Below are 12,959 nucleotides of genomic sequence, written 5' to 3' on the forward strand. Positions count from 1 at the left end.
TGTAAAGATTAGAAGGGAAGAGAAAACCTACACAACCTTGTACACGCACATTCATTTGATACCTTCCAAGTACAGTGGTAGTGCCTTCCCAACTAATTCAGCAGTGATCTGTAGGAATGAAAGGAGGCACACAATTATGAGACTGTCTGAAGCTCATTTTCTGTCACAGGTCAACTAGTCAACCCTGGCTGAGTCTCTTCACATTTTTGAAGAAATATGGTGTCCCTCTGATCTGTTGCAGGACCTTTTAGTCAACTTTAAGACAAATGACCATGAAAAGTTTGTCACACCATTACTTGTTGCAAAGCCCTTGATACATGCCAGTGTACTCAATATGCACATTAACTTATAAATATTTGTAGTTTTAAAAAATAGTGTGCAAGTGCATGTGTAAATGCATGTATACAATGTTTAACAGTAATTTAACATGCAAAATGTTAAGCTGTTAAATACGTGTGCTCACTGAACTTCTCTTTATACTTCCCTGAATTTGAAATATTTTAAAATTAAAAGACAAAATATTTATCACTTGAATGCTTGAACCCTCTATGACACATTGACTTTCATAATTCAGTTCATTCTTTGTTGAAATTATTTCTTAAATAAGAATCAGGGCTGATGTGGTGCTGTGCAGGTTAAGTCGCTACCTGTGACACTGGCATCCCCAACTGCTCTGAGTGCTGGTTTCAGTCCTGGCTGTTCCACTTCTGATCCAGCTCCCTGCTAATGTACCTGGGAAAGTAGCAGGAAATGGTCCAAGTACTTAGGCCCTCACACCCATGTGGGAGACCTGGAAGAAGCTCCTGGCTCCTGGATTTGGCCTGACTAAACTCTGGCCATTGCAGCCATTTGGGATTTTAGGAGTTAACCAGCAGATCGAAGATCTCTCTCTCTCTCTCTCCCTTTCACTCCCTGTGACTCTTTCAAATAAAATAAATGAATCATTACCAAAAAAAAAAGAATCTTTTTTCAGTTTCAAGGATATTACCTTCATATTTAAAACTAGAAATAAAAGGTGTGTGTATATGTGTGTGTGTGTTTAATTCAAAAGGGAAAGATTGATCTTAACTGCATGAGTGTTTCTGTCAAAATGTCTAGAGTTTGAAATCATTTATTTATTTATTTTTTGACAGGCAGAGTGGACGTGAGAGAGAGAGACAGAGAGAAAGGTCTTCCTTTGCCGTTGGTTCACCCTCCAATGGCCGCCGCGGCTGGCGCACCACGCTGATCCGATGGCAGGAGCCAGGTACTTCTCCTGGTCTCCCATGAGGCGCAGGGCCCAAGCACTTGGGCCATCCTCCACTGCATTCCTGGGCCACAGCAGAGAGCTGGCCTGGAAGAGGGGCAACCGGGACAGAATTCGGCGCCCCTACCGGGACTAGAACCCAGTGTGCCGGTACCGCAGGCAGAGGATTAGCCTATTGAGCCGCGGCACCGACCTTAGAGTTTGGAATCATTTAAAGGCTACTTCTTTGGAACTCCTGCTTTTAAGGCAAGGGGCACTGGTGTCACAGTTTTAAGGTATATTTCACACTCATCTCAATTCTCACAACAGTCTTATTAGTAAAAGTTGTTAACGCACCATCCATTTTACAGAAGAGAAAATCATCAAGACTGAGAGAAATCAATGACTTACATAAGAATAAATGACTATGTTCCTTAATTATGCAAAAATTTCAGACAATAGTGGGTAGAATGATGAGTCCCCAGTGCAGCTAACCTTGTTCTCAATGCCCTACAGAGTAATGTCTTGGAGAAATCTCAGGTCCATGACCCAGAGCCAGATCCCCTGTATATGGATGCCAGCATTCTCATTGACCAGCATTGGTAACTGCTGACATGTAATTTAAGTTTCATAATGTTTATGTGCAAGACCTGCAAAGTGGCAACAATCACAACACCTGGATCATAGCATTACTGTAAATATTTGATGATATCACACATGTAAAGCAATGTGCATGTAGCAAGCACTCAATGAAAAGGGTAAATCTTAAACCTAGTCTAAGACAAGCTTTAAAGTGAGGTTCAGGAAGCACACATTTTGGAAAAGTTTTAATAACATAGTACAATGATGACAGAACAACAATGGATACAAGACTACATTCAATATTATTGTTTATAAACAATGTAAACTGTTTGATCAAATAATAGGAAAGATACACCAAAGTATTTGCAGTGTTTATTCCCTTGTGGGGAAATTGTTGACTGTATATTGATGAAAGTAGAGATTCTATTTCAATGGCCTGGCCAGAACGATGAGCTATCTCACAAACTCTCTCATTCATTTAATCAGTGGAAACTCTGTAAATTACCTTAAGTTTATTTGCCTCACACTTCAACCCCAGAAAGTGGGATGGCCTCACCTGGGCATGTAGAGTCGTGTGTGCTCAGTTAAAACCTCGGCAGAAGTTCAGCCATGCAAGAACAGCATCTCACTCCAGGAGGATCCACAATCTCTTGTGGCTTCTCACTACTCCTGTCATCATTAGATGCACAAAACAAAAAATCAAGTCTCGAAATTTGAAACATGGTTTTGTTTTGTTTTGTTTTTTACTTTTATTTAATGAATATAAATTTCCAAAGTACGGCTTATGGATTACAATGGCTTCCCCCCCATAACGTCCCTCCCACCCGCAACCCTCCCCTTTCCCACTCCCTCTCCCCTTCCATTCACATGAGGATTCATTTTCGATTCTCTTTATATACAGAAGATCAGTTTAGCATACATTAAGTAAAGATTTCAACAGATTGCTCCCACACAGAAACATAAAGTGAAAAATAATAGATGATTTTTTAAATGATGATGAAATCAGATCAGACCTATTGTCATGTTTAATCCCAGTGAGAGTCAAGTTGGGAATTGATAATTTCTTCTTTGTTTTTTTTTTTTTAACAGAAGATCAGTTTAGTATACATTAAGTAAAGATTTCAACGGTTTGCACCCCCATAGAAACACAAAGTGAAATATACTGTTTGAGTACTCGTTATAGCATTAAGTCTCAATGTACAGCACATTAAGGACAGAGATCCTACATGAGGAGTAAGTGCACAGTGACTCCTGTTGTTGACTTTACAAATTGACACTCCTGTTTATGGCATCAGTAATCTCCCTATGCACCAGTCATGAGTTTCCAAGGCTATGGAAGCCCCTTGAGTTCTCCGACTCTTATCTTGTTTAGACAAGGTCATAGTCAAAGTGGAGGTTCTCTCCTCCCTTCAGAGAAAGGTACGTCCTTCTTTGAAGACCTGTTCTTTCCACTGGGATCTCACTCACAGAGATCTTTCATTTAGTTTTTTTTTTTTTTTTTTTTTTTACTATACCGCAGTAAGAAACAACGAAATCCAGTCATTTGCAACAAAATGGAGGAATCTGGAACACATCATGCTGAGTGAAATAAGCCAGTCCCAAAGGGACAAATACCATATGTTCTCCCTGATCGGTGACAACTGACTGAACACCAAAAAGGAAACCTGTTGAAGTGAAATGGACACTATGAGAAATGGTGACTTGATCAGCATAGCCCTGACTGTTAATGAACAACTTAATACATTATCCCTCTTTGTATTTTTTTTGTCTGTTCTACTTAATATGACTGGTTTAATTCTGTAATCAATACACAGTTATTCTTAAGTGTTGAAATTTAACTGAAATGTGATCCCTGTTAAACGTAAGAGTGGGAATAAGAGAGGGAAGAGATGTACAATTTGGGACATGCTCAAGCTGACTTGCCCCAAATGGTAGAGTTAGAAACATACCAGGGGACTCTACTTTAATCCCATCAAGGTGGCATGTACCAATGCCATCTCACCAGTCCAAGTGATCAATTTCAGTTCACAATTGATCATAATGAAAGGACTAAGAGTCAAAGGGAGCACATAAACAAGTCTAGTACCTGCTAATACTAACCGATAGAATAAATAAAGGGGAGAGTGATCCAACATGGGAAGCGAGATACTCAGCAGACTCATAGAATGGCAGATGTCCTAAACAGCACTCTGGCCTCAGAATCAGCCCTAAAGGCATTCGGATCTGGCTGAAAAGCCCATGAGAGTATTTCAGGCATGGAAAGCCAAGACACTCTGGCCAAAAAAAAAAAAAAAAAACAAAAACAAAAACAAAAAAACACAAACCTAAATGAAATACGGTTTTAACATATGACTGAAAAACACAGGCCCAGAGCAGTTGTGTTCCTATCTCAGGTCAAGTACCTGGATAGGTAAAGCCTAGCCAATAGTCCAAGTCTTTTACTTTGTAGGCACTTGAGTTTCCCCAGATATCCTGATATACAAGCAAGAATGTGAGTGTATACAGCCAAAACTGCCATAACCATTATTGGCGAGAGAATGAAGTAAAGGTATCTAAAATAAGATAGTGAAATCTAGAATAGTTTTTTCAAGGTTGCTTTCCCTTGCTGTTCTAACACAAACAATACATGCACACAGGGGAAAAAAAATCAAGCAAAATAAAAGAACCCCACAATCACTTATAACGCAGTCTCTATGCAGGTAACAGCAGTATTCTTATCTCTGAGGGTGATAAATATCCATAATGCTATTCAGTCAACAAGAAAGAATAATGGAATGAAGATAAATATTGCTCCATATAACAATTACATTTTACTGAAAGTCAAGTAATATGACTTACATAATCTTGGGGATTCGTTTTTTAATTACGAAGGCAAGGACCCCAAATCCCCTTTTCACAAACTCTTCAAATAATAAGAGACAGGCTCATCGGCAGATTGACAAGCTGAAGTAGGCAGAATAATTAAGATTCATGACCATAAAGAGCTAGGGGGAAAGCTGGGCTTCTAGCAGTGAGAACTCATGAGAAATTATGAAAAAGTAGAGACAGTACCCCGGAAGGGAGAAGGGACTTACGCAGACCTAAAAGTAAAGCAATCTGCCCATGGCTTTGACATGCAGAGGCGACTCCTCACTATTGATCGCCATACCACTGAGAGGCAAGGTGCACTTTGCACTGAAGAAACAACCCCAGTTCTGAAATTTGAGCAGCAATTAAGAATTAATAGCTTCTAGGAAGGTCACTTGGGAATCTTGATTGTCTTTCAAGAAAAATCTGCCTTTGCTGTTTCCAAATTCTCTGCCCAAGGCTGCTGTTTAATCGCAGAAGCAGAGATCTGAGCATTGAGAATCATATCATTTACAGTAAAAGTGAGCAAGTCTCTTTTCTACCTGGAGAGTAAGCCGCATTAAGCAATTGCTGTTGTCACTCAGTAATTTGCCTCCTCTTCAGAGAACATGAAAGTCTTAAGAAATGTAGGACATAACTCAGAAGATGACAAGGAATAATATGGGCAAGCTACACACGTTTTATGACTGGGCAGTATAAATAAAAATGGAAAGAAATAGACCTCAGAAAGTACTTTTACAGATTTTTTTTAAAAAGTCTATAATTGCTTTTGGTATAAGATTGTTAAAGGCAAAAACTGGGACATTTACAAAGCAATTAGGTGTTATCCTGGGGAAAACATAACATTAAAAAGATTACAGTCAATCGTTCAAAGCTTTTTCTTGTGCCCCATAGGGTCCTACACTTTCAATGCACAATTGAAGAGCTGACCTGATAGGGGTGTCTGATGAGGTTCTGGAAGGCAGTTTGCTGATGGCACAGGATAGCTTCATTACAGTGTGGTAACAACCGCACTCTACTTACTGCTTATTACAGACCTGAAGTGCCCCCAAATATAATTGGATATTTTTCCCCTTCTGAATTCTAACTTTATCACCAGTCATTGACAAGTGACAAATAGAGGACAAACTCAGCATTGCACAGAAATCCCAAGGACATGAACACTAAGCTGAAGAGAGTCAATTCTAAATCCAAGGCCTGAGAAGGTGAAGAAATCAAAGAGATGAACAGTGGGAACCTTCCCCTGACTACATTAACCTTGAAATCACCTCTTTCATTTTCTTAGATGAAGCTTCTCATCTATGAGTTGAGCCACTAAATAAAACTCAGGGTTTAGTTGTCCAAAATACCATTCGTACAGCTCACCCAGGACGATGCAATACTAATCATGAATTCCACCCTTTTAACTAGGATGCTGCAAACTGTGCTCTTACTTGTTGTGGTCTGTGTCTGCATTGTTCCTTCCATCTCCCCTGTCAAGTTCTCCAGCTCCCTCTAAATGCTGTTTTCTCCCCTCTGCTTTAGGATCTACTGATCTGCCAAGTCAACATTTGCTGCTTTTTCCAAGAAATAAACCATCTATATGCCAGGAGCATCTGTTTTTATTATGGAATCAAGGTGCAATTCTGTGAGCTGCGTCATTTTTAAGGCTATTATTAGCTGTAACATTTGGTACAAATGGGAACTACAAAAGGTTCAATACAAGAATGTAATTATGTGTTTTAAAATTATGGTTAGGGGGCAAGTGTTGTGGCTTAGTGGGTAAGTGCCAGCATCCCATATGGGCACCGGTTTGTGTCCCTGCTACTCCACTTCCAATTCAGCTCTCTGCTATCACTTGGGAAAGCAGTGGAAAAAGGCCCAAGTCCTTGGGTCCCTGCACCTGTGTGGGAGACCCAGAAGAAGCTCCTGGTTCCTGGCTTCAGATCAGCCCAGCTCTGACCAATGCAGCCACTTGGGGAGTCAACCAGTGGATGTAAGACTTCTCTTACTCTCTCTGTGCCTCTGCCTCTCCATAACTCTGCCTTTCAAATAAACAAATAAATCTTTTAAAAAATAAAATTATTAGAAAGATCTGAGCATAAAGGGGAATCTAAGATTCATAGATTGATCTACAAATATTTTATTAGTAACTTCAGCTATGCCGCAGTTATTCAGTAAAGAAGAGCTTTACAGAACAATGATGAATATCAAGTATCAGACCACTTGAGGTTGAATCTCACCTGACTTCCCCAAGTAGGTAAATTCCAGCAACTTCTCAGCTTCTTACAGCCCTGGTGTTCCCAACTCTAAAATAGGCATAACATTAGTATATGTTAGTAGTGATTAGTAAAATAACCTCTTAGGAGCTTAATACTGTGCAGAACATAGTGTTAAGAATTCAACAAACACAAGGTAGGTTTCTGATACAGTGGTTCACATAGTGATTAGGACACTTGAATCCCATATTTCAGTGCCCAGATTTGAGTTTTAGCTCTGCTTCCAATTGCAGTTTACTGCAAATGCACACCCCTGGGAGGCAGCCGTGATGACTCTAGTACTTGGGCCCTTGTTACCCATATCGGAGACCCATATTGAGGTCTCAGCTCCAGCTGTGGCCTGGCCTAACCCGACCCGTGCTCTGTTCCTGGCATATGGGGAGTGAACCAATGGAGAGGCAAAATCAATCAATCAACTTCTCTTTATATATCCAGATCTATAGATATAGATATATAGAGAGAAGTATGTATATAGATGTCCAGATAGATATAGATATAGATATAGATATAGATATAGATATAGATAAAAGATATAGATATAAGATATAGATATCTGGCCTTTCAAATAAATAAAACTTCTAGAGACTTTAGACACTAACCTAGAGACTCTTAAATTCTAGCATCATTAGGAGCATGATGGAGGGCTTGTTAAGATTCAACTACTCCCACGGCATAGGATTCAGTAAGTTTTAGCTCATTCCTGAGAATCAGCATTTCTAACCAGTACCCAGGTGATATAGATCTTGCTGGTCTGCAGACAGCATAGTTAATGCTTCCAATGCTTCCACTATAATAAAGGAGACACCCAGAAGGTCTTAACCGCTCTTTGTACCTATGATATTAAAATGCAGCACTTGTATTTGGATCTTAAACTCTAAAAAAAAGTCACATTCATGTTTCTCAGTCAGTCATGAATATTGCCATTTAGTTCAAAAAAGTTGGCAAGTACTGAACTATTCTCCTGGGAAGGAAAATTTTTTGCACTTACCAATGCAAGACTTGAATCAATTCTGGTCAATTCCTAAACCTAATAAACAGATTTTTAAAAATCTACTAACATACTTTGGAAGCTGAATGATATACTCTGCCCAACCCTCCATAATTTATATGCCAAAGGATTTACCACACCCAAGTGAAAAAGGACCAGGGAGAGAAGGAAATGATGGGTCAGGAAATTAAGTTAATAATGAAAGTATCATTTTTCAATATTTCCTATTCTGGCTTTTGTCCAAATTTAGAATATCAGTAGCAGCCATTAGCTACTAGTAAATTTTTAATAAGAATTTTGTGATTTAGGCTAACTACTATCTTCCCAGTTATTATCAGCACATTTTTTAAATTAAAAATTGAATAATAAAATAACACCACAAAATAAACTGAAAGTTTAAATCTATGTTTAAAAATTTCTATGAGCACTTGGAGGAATGTGATTAAAAATAATTTTGGGTTCAGATGGAAATGAGATAAAGGACTCCTTTAAACCCTTGAAAGTCCAGGTGAAAGATGAAGAATGAGGATATTTCTGTGTACTTCTCTTTTTTCATTTAAAATATATCACAGAGCATAACTTTTTGAACCAGCAAAATCAATAAACACTACACAAAAGCCTGCTATGAAAACTAGGTGACCCCATCAAGGCCAGTTTCACAGTTTAATAACATTCTATCTTACTGAATGTTAAGGTGTAAAGTACAAATTAAACATGGCAATGGAAGTGTGCAATTCTATTTTGTCTCATTAGAATACATTTCTTGACTATAGACAGTTAATTTGACTTTCACAGCAATGACCAAGTGAAGCAAATTTTAAAATAAATTACTCAAAGCCTTTAAAATTGGTGAATTGTATGTTTTGCTTTCAAATCATCAGTAAATAACTGCTAGAGCAAGTTTCTTACAAAACATTTTGGTCACACTACTAAGTCAAATAATAAATTAATTGTATGTTCCTACTAACTATTGGTACCAGCCTATCAAATTTATTCACTTTTCTTGCCTTTCAACTTGAACCTTCTTGAATCTTTTAACCAAGAAAATATAAAGCCACACACAAAAAGAAAAGAGACAATGCATCACTTAAGAGAAAAGCTTTTCATTTCCACTGTTTCATTATTTTTAAAAGACCATGAATAAACATGAGACCCTTTATTAACTTGATACTGCTATTGTTATATTGGTGTTGCTCATTTCAAACCTAAAACATTAGCAAAGGTGAAGGAATAACTATTTGGATTTCTTTTTCAAATAGAAATAAAAGAAATTTGAAAAGAAAGATTTTTCTTGGTGGTAGCTGAATATTTTTCCACATCCAAAGGACAAACGAGAGCTTGCTGTTGCCTTTGAAGATAGAAAATGCATCAGTCTTGTATCATATAAAGCAAAGTCTAATTTTCTTGGTGTTCCTTGGTTAGTTAGATTGATCATTCCATTCCATGTTTCGTCACAGACATTTTTAAAAAGTTGAGATGGTTGACATAAAAGAATAGAACATTACAAAGGTTTGCTGACAGAAAAACAAAGAAATCCAGGTATATGTGATGATTTTGTTCACCAAAAATTATGAGAGCCAGGCTCCAAACAGAAATAACTGCTTTCCATGCTGTATAATTACTGATTGTCGTGTGTTGCATAGGAGCTGAATTTGGAGAGGACGCATTAACTCCAAGCCTTTGGCTTAAATAACAATCGTGCAGTGATTTCCTTCTGTTAGTCACTGTACTAGATATACATATAAGGCATTGCCCATCCTTCCACAAATACACTTAACCTCCACACAAAGGGTTTGCAATCTCCTGGGGGAGAAAATTATATAACTGTCCTCTTTTGCTGTCTGTTTTTGCTAGTTTCTTTTGCTTCAATTGTACCAAGCTTCTTTGAGGTACTTGAACGTATTGTGCTACTTCCTATATCAGAGCCTGTCATGCTCTTCCCTCTCACTTGAGAAGTGTGTTCTGCCTTTACCATGGCACACTTTTCAGGTGTCAGGTTAAACACTGCTTTCTCAGAGAAGCCAATTCTGAATCCCTGTTGGATGTCCTCCAAGCTCTGAGATTTTTCCTCTGTGTCATGAATGCCAGTTGATAACCATGAATCTCTGAAAATCTTATGTTGACATCTATCATCTTATCAATGATAGCCTCAAATGGTCTTAACTGCTTACCATGTGGCCAGTACTATGCTAAGTGTTAGAAATGCAATAGTTAATAAGAGACAGCCCCTACCTTCATGGAACTGTATGCTTATATTTGACACATTCATCAAACAAGATTGTAATAAGTACCTAGAAATAAATGAGCAAAACTTTGTAACTGAAAAAAACCTGTTTTATAGAATGATGTCAGGAGAGCTGATATATCAGAGATGAGATTGTACTAAGGGAAGGTGCTTGCCAGCTACAGGGAAGAGCCAGTGGCAAAGGTCTCAAGGCTAGCAAGAGTTGTTTCCAGTGAGAAGTATTAGAGAAGACAGATAAAGCTGGGACTTGGTGAAAAATGGGGAAAGAATTTTGAAATAATGATGGAGAGGGACAGTAATAGACCTTATGGGTACTCAAAGTAAAGAATTTTACTTATTCTAAACCAATGGAAAGAATGAGATGTTAGTAAACCAGCTAAAAAGCAGTACAAGAAGAAAGCAACTAGTTTTCCTGAAAGTGTGAAAGAGTGGTAAGATGCAAAGAGCATTAGAAGTAGTATCTGAGCCAGGAATTAAAATAAGGTACTAAGAGAAAAAGTAAAGATTATCAAGTCATAAACACGGTCTCTACAACTGGAGATTTCACATAAAGTTACACTGAAGTGTCAATATCTTATAAAACAATCTTCACGTCCCAGTAAAATTATTCTAATGACATGAAGGGCTGATATGAGCAGGAATAAATATAAGCCATCAGCTCAAGTTAAAGGTCCATTCACTTGTTTACATTGAGGAATGACCAGCCAAGGGCCCAGGATCTTTCTCTGCTACAAGCATGGCTACAGAAAGACAAGCCAAGGGTGAAGTCACAGGATGGGAGCCCCTGAACAGGAAGAGGAGATGAGCGTGCAAGTCACCAGATACTTCTTCTTCAGTCCTCAACCTAAGAAACATCAGAAGTCTATGCTTGCCTTCCAGAAGAGACAAGTGAGACATCTGAAAAGACATGAAGAAAAATTCAACAATTGTGCTAAGGTGATCCAACTAGAGAGAAGACCAACTAATAGGGCCCCAAACAAACAACTGCTATTTTCTGATCTATCCCTTTCTCCACCCTACACTCTACTGTGCCAAAACAATCTGCATTCCTTTTCAGGAAGGCCATTGACTGCAGATACGATTGACATGAAGGGGTCCTCAGAAGTTCAAGGAAATGATTATATGGAAAAAAAAAAAAACTATGCATGAATTTTTAAAAATTTGTATTTGATAGAGAGAGAGAGGAATATCCTAACTCACTGATTCACTCCCCAGATGCCTGCAAAGATGAACTAAAGTCAGAAGCTGGGAACACAATTCAGGTATCTGACAGTATCCAGGTGCCATACATATCTGTCAAACTACTTGAACCATATCCACTCCCTCTCAGGGTCTGCATAAGCAGGAAACTACCTTCAGGACTGGGGCCAGGAATTGAATCCAGGCATTCTTATAAGAGATGCAGGCATCCCAAACAACATCTTAATCACCATACTAAATGTCCTCCCCAGGCATGAATCTGAAAAATGTTTATAGCAAAATAAACATTTTTAATTCAATTTCTCATAAACTATTTGAATTACCCCTGTGTTAGTACTATCTATCCAGTAGTACATTAAATCACTAAACTATAAATTCTAGGAGAGTAGGTAGTATGTGATTTGCTCAATAACAATCTTTAGCTCATATTAGTATTCAATTAATATTTGTTGAATGAAGTAATATGCACCTGATAAAGGTAGCTGAAATTATACTAAAAGCCATAAACAAATCATACGATTGTAGTTCAGGAGGAGGAATACTACTTTCCACTCAGGTGTTCAGAAAGGCTGTCAAGGGTAAAAGCATTGAAACCGAATGCTGAATGATTATGATGATGAGGAAGTTGATGACGATAATGACCATAATAATGATTATGGCAATAAAAGTTAATTCTGTAGAACTCACTACTTATCAGGATCTAACCAAACACCTTCATACATATACATATATAACCCCCATAATAAGACTATGAAGAGCTATTATTATCCTAATTTCCCAAATGAAGAAACTACGGAACAGATTAGATGTATTTTGACAAACAGAAAACAGCAAGTAGAGCGCATTAATAGCAAGAGGACCAATAAACTCAGAAAATTCTAAATTAAAATGCAAATAAGGGGCAGGCCTGTGGAAGCCAGGTTAAGCCACTGTTTGGGAATCCAGTACCCTCTAACCTACTTTCAGGGATCAAGTCCAGCCTCTGCTTCCAGCCCAGCTACCTCCTGCTAGGCAGGGTGCTGCAATTTCTTGGGTCTCAGATTCCTTATTTGTTTAAGAGGATTGTTTTTGGATCATCTTTCAGATTCTGCTGGTCTACTTCTAGGACATCCTGGAGAACTGGGAATTGTGAAAATAATCCATGTTCATCCAGGAAGGGAAACTGAAGGTTTTATGTCTCCCTGGGAGAAAGGAAAACTGTTACAACAGTACGCATTCAATAAATTTGTTTGGTGTAGCAGTTGAAATGACTACATACCACACAGAAGTGCCAGTGGCTGGTTCCCTGCTCCAGCTCCTGACTCTAGCTTCCTGCCCATGGAGATCCTGGGAAGCAGCAGTGGTAGGGCTTCTGTCATCCACATGGGAAACCTGCATTGAGTTCCCAGCTTCCAGCTTCTTCCCCAGTCCAGGTGTGGTCATTATGGGCATCGGGGAATGAACTAGTGGAAGAGAGCTCTCGCTCTATCTGCCTCTCAAATGAATAAATACTTTTTAAAAAAACATGAGAGTAAATATTGTGGTGTAGCAGGTAAAGCCACCAGCTGCAATTCCAGCATCCCATATGGGCACCAGTGCCATTCCCAGCTGCACCACTTCTTATCCAGCCACCTG

At 38.6% G+C, this 12,959-nt stretch overlaps 1 long non-coding RNA gene across 1 annotated transcript in view; it reads right to left on the bottom strand.

Moving 5' to 3' along the window:
* Positions 1 to 1,341: 1,341 nt before the first annotated feature.
* Positions 1,342 to 12,959, bottom strand: part of LOC138849704 (uncharacterized) — a 216,545-nt gene continuing 204,927 nt past the window's right edge. Inside the window, exons 5-6 of the long non-coding RNA XR_011388779.1 lie at positions 6,877 to 6,942; positions 1,342 to 2,476 (exon numbers count right to left, since the gene is read on the bottom strand). This is a non-coding gene — a long non-coding RNA (uncharacterized lncRNA). The remainder of the gene's footprint in view (positions 2,477 to 6,876; positions 6,943 to 12,959) is intronic.

Source organism: Oryctolagus cuniculus, chromosome 5 (assembly GCF_964237555.1).
Source record: "Oryctolagus cuniculus chromosome 5, mOryCun1.1, whole genome shotgun sequence".
In the NCBI taxonomy this organism is placed as follows: domain Eukaryota; kingdom Metazoa; phylum Chordata; class Mammalia; order Lagomorpha; family Leporidae; genus Oryctolagus; species Oryctolagus cuniculus.